Source organism: Atta colombica, unplaced genomic scaffold (genome assembly GCF_001594045.1).
Source record: "Atta colombica isolate Treedump-2 unplaced genomic scaffold, Acol1.0 scaffold153, whole genome shotgun sequence".
In the NCBI taxonomy this organism is placed as follows: Eukaryota; Metazoa; Arthropoda; class Insecta; order Hymenoptera; family Formicidae; genus Atta; species Atta colombica.
The window spans coordinates 4,033,648-4,042,286 of NW_017259243.1; positions in this window are offsets into that span (position 1 = coordinate 4,033,648).

The window sequence follows — 8,639 nt, forward strand, 5'->3', positions numbered from 1 at the left end:
TAAATTTATTTTTGAATATTTTTCTGATGATAATACATTGAAAGCGTTTTAAAAATATTTAAATATTTTTTAAAAACGTTTTCATACATTTTTTATTTTAAAAGTATAGAAATTATGATTTGCACACACTTGAATATTTCTACTTTTTAGTGTTTATTTTTTTTTAATCACTTTTTGGCAACGCTTAATTTTACAACGATATCGAGGGAGATGTATTGTAAATTAGTCATACGCTTTTATGTTAGCTTCATCTGTTTTCTAGGAGTATATAACCATTTCCTTGGTCACCGTAACGTCGTTATCTTCCGGGAGTCGTATCTCCAGCTGTAATAAAACACTTTTCCCCTTCTGTTTCTCTTTTCTCATACCGGCTTTATGCCCTTACAGCCAACTTTATCTCATCTTATCTCTACACATTGCTTGACCTTTCCTCTTACATCCCACTGTTTTCGCCTGTCCACTCGTATGTTGTTTCTCGTTCCTCTATCTCTCTTCCGTGAATGCTCTCACGTACGTTCCTCTTCTCATTTTCATTTCCCTTTTTCTTTATCCGTCTGACCACCGTCAAGCGTGAGCTACTTGCTCGTGTCAAAATTGATCGCGTGCTGGATGATATTGACTATACGTGTGCTATTACACACAGCAGGCAGATTGCATTTAAATCTTCCTGACGCGTTTGTCGTTACAGAGCAATCGCTATGGATGATCTTTTTGCGGAAATTACGATAGACGCGGTTTTGTCTGCGGCGCGTGGAATGCGAGAAGAAGAGAGAAACCGCGTGCCAGTATTCGACGAGAGAATGCGAATTGTTGTTCTCTTTCATTTTTTCGCTCCTACATCACGGCTCACACGATTTCCACGAACCATGGTGCGTGTGCACGACTGTCCTGAAGGCTAATGCAATGATATGTATTGAGGAATGATCGCTCATTATGGGGACCGGTTGAGTCTTCGAGTGTATGAGTGATAGGTAAAATTGGTCGGGATCAGATGGCGCCGGGATATATCGCTGCTTGTTTTCACGTTAACAAAGCTCATAAAGCAAAATCACTATATTAATATCGGCGAAAAAGAAGGTATAAGTACAGTGCTGGACTCACCTGTTTTGCGCCTGTGGACTGAAATATTTCAAGCGCCTTTTTATACATGATTCATCTGGATAAATTTTTTTTTAAAGTTACCTATATTAGATTAATTAAAAAATTGATTTTCTCGAGACTTTATTTTAAAAAAATCCTTTATTTATTTTGATTCAAGTAAAAGTAAAAATCAAAAATTGAAAAATATGAACAGAAAGTATGAATAAATTATATTAAAATGTTTCTTTTGCATTTTAACGTAAAAAATTGATCGATAACATCGTCGTAATTTAAATTTATGGTAATATCAGATTCAATATGAAGAATGGAAAGCTTATTAAATCTTTCTTATTGCGTAGTTGAACGTAGATAATTTTTTGCTTTCTTTACGATGGAGAAACTATGTCCCTTGCAATTAGTGCTTGCAATACAAAAACACAATCGAAAGATGACATTGATTGTGTGTATGTTTGGATATATATACAGTATTTAATTAAAAATCAAGAAACCAATTATATAAATAAATCATTTATGAATAATTTGAATCTAGTGCAAACTTAATAAGGCCCGATTATCAATGTTATTTTGATTAAGCGAAGCCTAAAACTCTCTCCCTCTCTGCCTCTCTCTCGATTTAAAAAAAAGAAAGATTTTTAAGCTTTATTTAAAAGAAACGTTGCAATTGGGCCTAATTAGCAATACTAAGAACAAATTCTGTCGTCCTTAAAAATTTCGCTGTCTTGAGTCATAGTTTGTTCAGCCTTAATCAGATACTGCACAAATAAGGCATGAAAATACGGCATCGTACATCGCTAGATTTCAAAAGAGCAATGGTAACCCTTGAGTTAAAAATAACAAAATGTATCGAGTATATGTAATGAGTTAAAAATAACAGTTTGTTTTTTAACTTTTATGTGTATCAAAATGAAAAATCAATCTTATAGATAGTTTAAAAGTAAACAACATCCATATTAATGTACACATCAATAAATAAGAAATTAAATTTGAGTTGAATTTAATATATTTTCTTGAGTTAAATTGTTTAATTGCATTGTATTTTGATTGACGATATATTGAATAAGTGGCGACCTATAGAAATGATTAAAAATAATTCAAATTGGATTGGAAAATAATATAATTTGACATTATAATTTGACATTATTAATGTTGAATTTAGCAATTTTTTTCTTGATACATACACACACACACACACATACACACACACACACACACACACACACACACACACTCTTGCTCCACTCCCAAGACGAATATCCAAGAATGTCATCGGGCAAAAGAACAGGAACGGGCGCAGTACACCTTGCGCAATGATACAAACAGCAATCGTTCCAAACTTATTATCGCCAGTAAGAAACTCATAAATGCTTATGACTTGCTTGCTGGTTTTTGCTATAGCATTCGTACGATCCAGTTAAAGCGACGTTTCGCCGGATTGACTCGGCAACCAGCTGGAGATAAACTCCAGCGTGGAGAAGCTGAAGGAGATTCGCCACGTCCCCGCCGTGTGTTGCGGGACAGAGCGAGAGAGAAAAAGGAGACAAATAAGAATAGCGAAGAGAGACAGAACGATAAGGCAAGGGGGTGAGAGAATGGGAATACAAAGAAGAGGTGGAGGAGCCTGGGGAGTCCCTTCAACGTCATTTGTAATACCGGATGGCCTAATGATGCGACTGGTCGTGACAGGACGGGAATAAGAGTGGAAGCGTGCGAGCGCGTTGGAGATTCACCGTGGATCTCCTCGCTGCGTCGCGTACCAAGATATACGAAAGAGAGTATATAGAGCGGGTAGAGAAGAGACAGACGGTCATATACATCCACGTGTCTCGGTCACTCGGTTGTTAAGGACGCGCAGAAAGCCTCGGGGACGTATTCCACTCGTCTCGTGATGCGCGACGGCGATTTGCTTCACCATGGTTGTAGATCACGGCAAAGGGGATCTATCTGTTCGTCGCACCACTACAACCATCGTAATATATACGCGAGCGTGACTTTTTTTTGCCGTGTGAAGAAAAGTACGCGCGCGCGTTGAAATTAATCTCCCACCGGCTGGCTCCATGAGGAGCCGCGATAATTTACTCGCGCGGAGGAGGTGTTTGCAATCATTGCCTGTCTCGAATCTGACGACACGTGTGCGACCTGCAAAAAGCTGATAGGTTCATGGAAAGTTTCGACAGTCATTCAAGATAGACTGCATGGTTTTTTGTAGATTGCAATATGAAGTTACACGATTCGTCCCAATCATCGTCAAATGAAATTTGAATGCCACATTTTTTGAATATGAAACAGAGTCCTATAAATCAAATCAATAAAGAGATCAATGAAGAGATCTATTTATTCACTGAAAAAAATTTCTGGTTGGAAACGAATTAGAATTTTCTAATTAAATTTATTAGAGTTCTAGTTGAGATAATCGGAATTCTGGTTGATACAAATGATTTGTAGTAAAATCTACTAAAACTTTCTTATTTTTACCAGAATAATTATATCAATCAGAATTCTAGTTGTCTCAATTAGAATTCTAGTAGATTTAAATCTAATACCAGAAAATTTTGATTCGTCCATTTTCCATCAATTATTATTTAATCCATTTTTCTCAGTGCTTTATTTACTTACACTCTATACTTCAAACAGGACGCTTTAGAATTTAGGTGTAGTTTTCAAGTTGAATTAAACCAATAAAAATAAAAAAGATATAATAGGGTCTAAAGTTACTAAAGATTCGATAGATTTCTAATAAGAATTGCAATGATAAAATGTATAAAAAATGTTTATTATAATCATGATTACATTACAATTTATAAAATAATGTAGTGGAATTGATAAATACCAAATAGTGAAAAAGAATATAGAAGAAAATAGAAATGGCTTTCTCACATATCGATCTCTTTTTATAAACGGTTCTTTATATCATCTTTAATCAATAATGGATATTCAACAGATATTTTGCATATTGGGTTTACAGAAATGTTTTAGCAGAACATATAATAGATACACGTATATATACCGTGAAGTTGCGATGTTGAAAGTATGCCCTCGAAGCGAAAATCCAAGTTGCACGCGATGATTCCTCCGCAAATCGTGATGATCTTCGACGCAACGCGCTTTTCTTCCCCACGCGCTTTTCTTCACTAAAGCACGACGGTGCACTTCGGTGCACGGCGTAGCTAATGATGCAGAACGTGCAACAGTGTTTTCTTGCGGCCAACTAAGTAGCGGGATTCAAAAAATCGACAACTCGCCGTAAGTTACTCTGCGTGGTCGTCGTCTCAATGCTAAGAAGTCCACGCAGACGCGCCTATAAATTATAGGCCGAGAATGATTTAAACGAAACTCCTCACTTTGTTAGCTTTATTTAACGCAACGGGTGTCGCAGAATTATCGGTTCTCTGATGCTCGCATCGGGCTGATTTATTATTCATCTGGTAATATAGTATACGACGAATATGATATATAGCAGATTGAATGGAGGATAAATCGGTCTGAGGCCAGTGTACATTTGTACGCTACGAAGACATTCGAACGTTTTCTATCAAGAAGTTGACCGAAATAAAGTGAGTTAGTGAACTAGTTTTCGAATGACGATAGTTGAAGAAGAAACTTATTGATTTATCCAAATAACTTACCGCCTCGAGTCAGCTACTGATAGATGTGTGTATGCTATTAGTTAAATGCTGTTAAATCATGATATTTTAATTATGTACACACACACACACACACACACACACACACACACACACACACAGAGCAATATTCATTTGCGCATTGACAATATGTAATTCGATAAATTTGATCTATCATTTTTAACCCTCCAGAATTAACGTCAAAATCTGTAAGGTCCGGGAAGGCGCTATTTGTATCATTCTATTCTTGTTTCACATTTAATTAATGAAGATAGAATAACAAATAGTACTAATAGCATCTCTCCGAACGCACCAACAATTATTGACGAGTTTGTAATTTAATATTTATTAAAAAATACTAATAATTAATTTCAAAAAGCCAAAATAATACAAAAAACGAATACTAAGTATATTTTAATAAGAATAATCTAAATTTATAGATGAAACGTAAAGAAAAGTTAAACTGTTTGACATTTTTGACAAAAAAGTTTATAATTAATTGAGTTCAATAGACTCACTGTTAGCTCCGGAGAGATATAATTGAGTCCTGCACATACTGTACATATGCAATCTATGTCAGATTTATGTCAACTCCGGTGGGTTTAAGATTCTTAAAAGCAATTTTAAAAAATTTTTTATTTATGGTATTTGAATATCTATGAATCGAATCTCTGAATTTGATTTTGTTTACTTTTCCAGTCGGTTAATTCTGTCGGCGCAGCTGTGATCATCGAAGTTGAGCGATTGAACTTTCGCAATACGATATCGATCATGACTCGAATTGGCGGAAATGATTCGAGTTTTCTTTTCTTCAATCAACAACGCGATGCATTGAATTATAATCGACAGAATTGGACCGACAATGGAACCGCGCGTTACTTGAGCGCTTTAGTTAGCAAGATTAATCAACGGCATGCTTAGATTTATCTCAGATTATAATGGCAAGACATGCCGATTAACGATGCTGTTCGTCGTTCGTATATCTTTTGTACATATAAATGCACATTCATTACGGTAAGCGATCTTTCACGACACTTCTTTAATATCTTAAATCTTTTAACATCTTTTTTCAATTTATACAAAATGACCATAAAGGCTGCTATAAGCATGCGAAAGAAAATATGCACTTTTATAATAACTTGAATAGTGAATACTTATTGCATATACGTATTTTTATGAGACACAAAATTTGTAAAATCAATAACCTATATATAAAAAGATTTAAGATTAAAAGAAAATTTTTCGCACACAGCTCTGATATTAAAAATTATATATGTTTGATGAATTGATGTCTTTATAGCTAAGATGTTATTTATAGTTTCCCAGAACACTAGATTAAAAAAAAATTTATTTACGAAGAAATGTCATTATTGATATATTTTTGAAAGTATCCTTACAATTAACAACGAAGCAAAAATGAAAAAGTTAATATTAAATTAAGTTAATAAGTTAATATCTAACAATCATATTAACAAAAATTATAATTTTGTTATATAATTGTATCGGAGTTTTAAAATTGAGTTGCTATCTTTATATTAGTACTTTTCAGTAACTTTACATTAATACAATTAATTCTTTTTTTATATCATAAAAGGTAGTAGCCAGTATTATAGATAATGACAAATTTTTTCTTAAATTTATATTATTCTTAAATTTCAATATTTGGATATAAAGTATTAAATTTTAAACAATAGTTAACTTTGTATCACAAAAATTGTCTTTTTTTAAGATAAAAAGATTATTATGCTGATTTTTATATAAGTACATAATTCATTGTGTTTCAACGTTTATTAGCAAGGAAATATAATGTATCGTTTTCGATCTCGTTATCGATCTTATTGATTGAAGAAGAAAATGGGTAAAAAAATAGGGGAATGCAACGTCCACGATTTCTACGTGGCGACGACTTGGGTAGGCGTTACCGTGCGTGAGAAATCGCATAGGCCTTTCCGGCGTATAAGCCAGGTTCCAGCGCTAATTAAGTAGTTGAGGATCGGAGTAGAATACCTGCAATTATCCAGGATTATATCCTGATAATCCAGCAGATGCTTCCTGCTTTGCCGCCGGAATGCGCAAAATGGCCGGTTCGTACGTGACACGACTTGCACCTCGCGAATTACAAACGACGCTCGGAGACGCCACTTTCTAGTGCCCGTTATACTTCCTCGCCGTAGGGCTTCCAATCGGCGGATTTATGCATCGGTAATTACTTTCCTATCTGGCGAACTTAATAGGCAAAGCCGATCGTTTCCTAGTTGAAAGACCTTGAGATGGCAGCGACCACTACCGATCTCCTTACGTTGTTGGTCCGGTCTGAGTTGGTAGCAACTGTCAGACCGCCCATCGCGAGCATCTATCCGCATCGTCTCCGATAAAATAGTCGGTACACCTGATAATTCTCATTGCGATTAATCGTCGAAGATATATTATCGATTTTTTTCTCAAAGAATTCACAACGTTCTCCGTTACTTTGATGAGTTTGGAATTTCAATTCGGTATTACGAATATTTTTTTAATCAACAGAGTAGAGAAAAAGTGCAAGTGTAAGAAAAACTTGCCCGATGAGAAAGCAGTTCTCCATTCAATAAGATTAAGTAGTTATTCTATCTTTAAAAAGATGTAAGATGCTGACTAAGAAGTTAATTTAATTTGATATGTGAAATTTTTCATTGAAAACAAGAATAGTTACAATAGTTTGACTATTGATTTTTTGTGAAATGTATACACTTTCAAACTTGAAGTTTAAGTGTTTCTACTTTGAGCTTTTCGAACTCGTCACATAAATCACTTGAATCTTTTTAGAATTTAATTTTATCTTGGCGCGCGATTTGCAGAATCAGATATGTACACAAATTTACACAGACATATTTAAGATTTTGAATATATCTCTTATTTAATTACATTAATTTTATTTGTTGTATTTATATTTAACATACATGAAGATTTTTTGAAATTCTTGTTTCTATTTATTTGTTTTCCATTTATTACTCTTTACTTAGCTCTTGAAAAAGTAATTTGTCTGTAATATAATTTTTATTTCTTATATTAGATTAATATTTAACGGAAATATTATATATTTAATTAATATAATATATTTTTGCAATGTTTTTGTAAGCGAATATATCTGCATAAATCTTCTTATCTAAGAAATGAATTCTTTAATATGATAAAAATTAATGAATGGAAACATTCATTTTAAATGGTACGTAGTAAGATACGATACAAATGTTTTTTTCAGGTCTCGCAGTAAGAGTTCTGTTCGCTGATTTGCCAGTATTTGTATAGGCATTGAAATGAGATTACATGAATTTCTTTAGGAGGCAGACGCGATTCGCGATAGTCTCCGTTGCAATTGCCTTCTGAAGACGCACTTTTTCAAAAAAAAATGTTCGCCTTTTCGTTTACGAATATTTCGTAGTTGCATTTTATCTCCGACGCACTTGAGCGCGCGTGAAACAGTAATCTTTATATTTCTGCTCTTCTCGAGGTTACCAATTCTCGAAGTTGCCAGTAATGCGTTTCGATAAAGCAGTATCTGAAATTTCGCGCGATCGAGACCGCAATAAGAACCCCTCGATATAATATACCGTCCGATTTATATCTTTACTTCAGTAATAGGCTCTTAAATTTTTTTCCGGTTGCTTAGTTTCTCGTTTGTTGCCGTTACGTATGTCTTACTTATTTCAGATATTCTGTGATAATAACTGCGCAGACTGCTATTTGATTTTTTTATTCATAATTGGCATTTAAAACGATAATTTATTAATTTCTTAATAAATTATCGTTTTCTAAATTTCCGGTTTTTGATTAAGAATATTTTAAAAAATTAATTGCGAAATATAAATTAGTTAGTGTGGAATTTATAACACAATAAAGAAACAAATAATTAGAGATTTTATGTTAATTTTTTAATTTGGA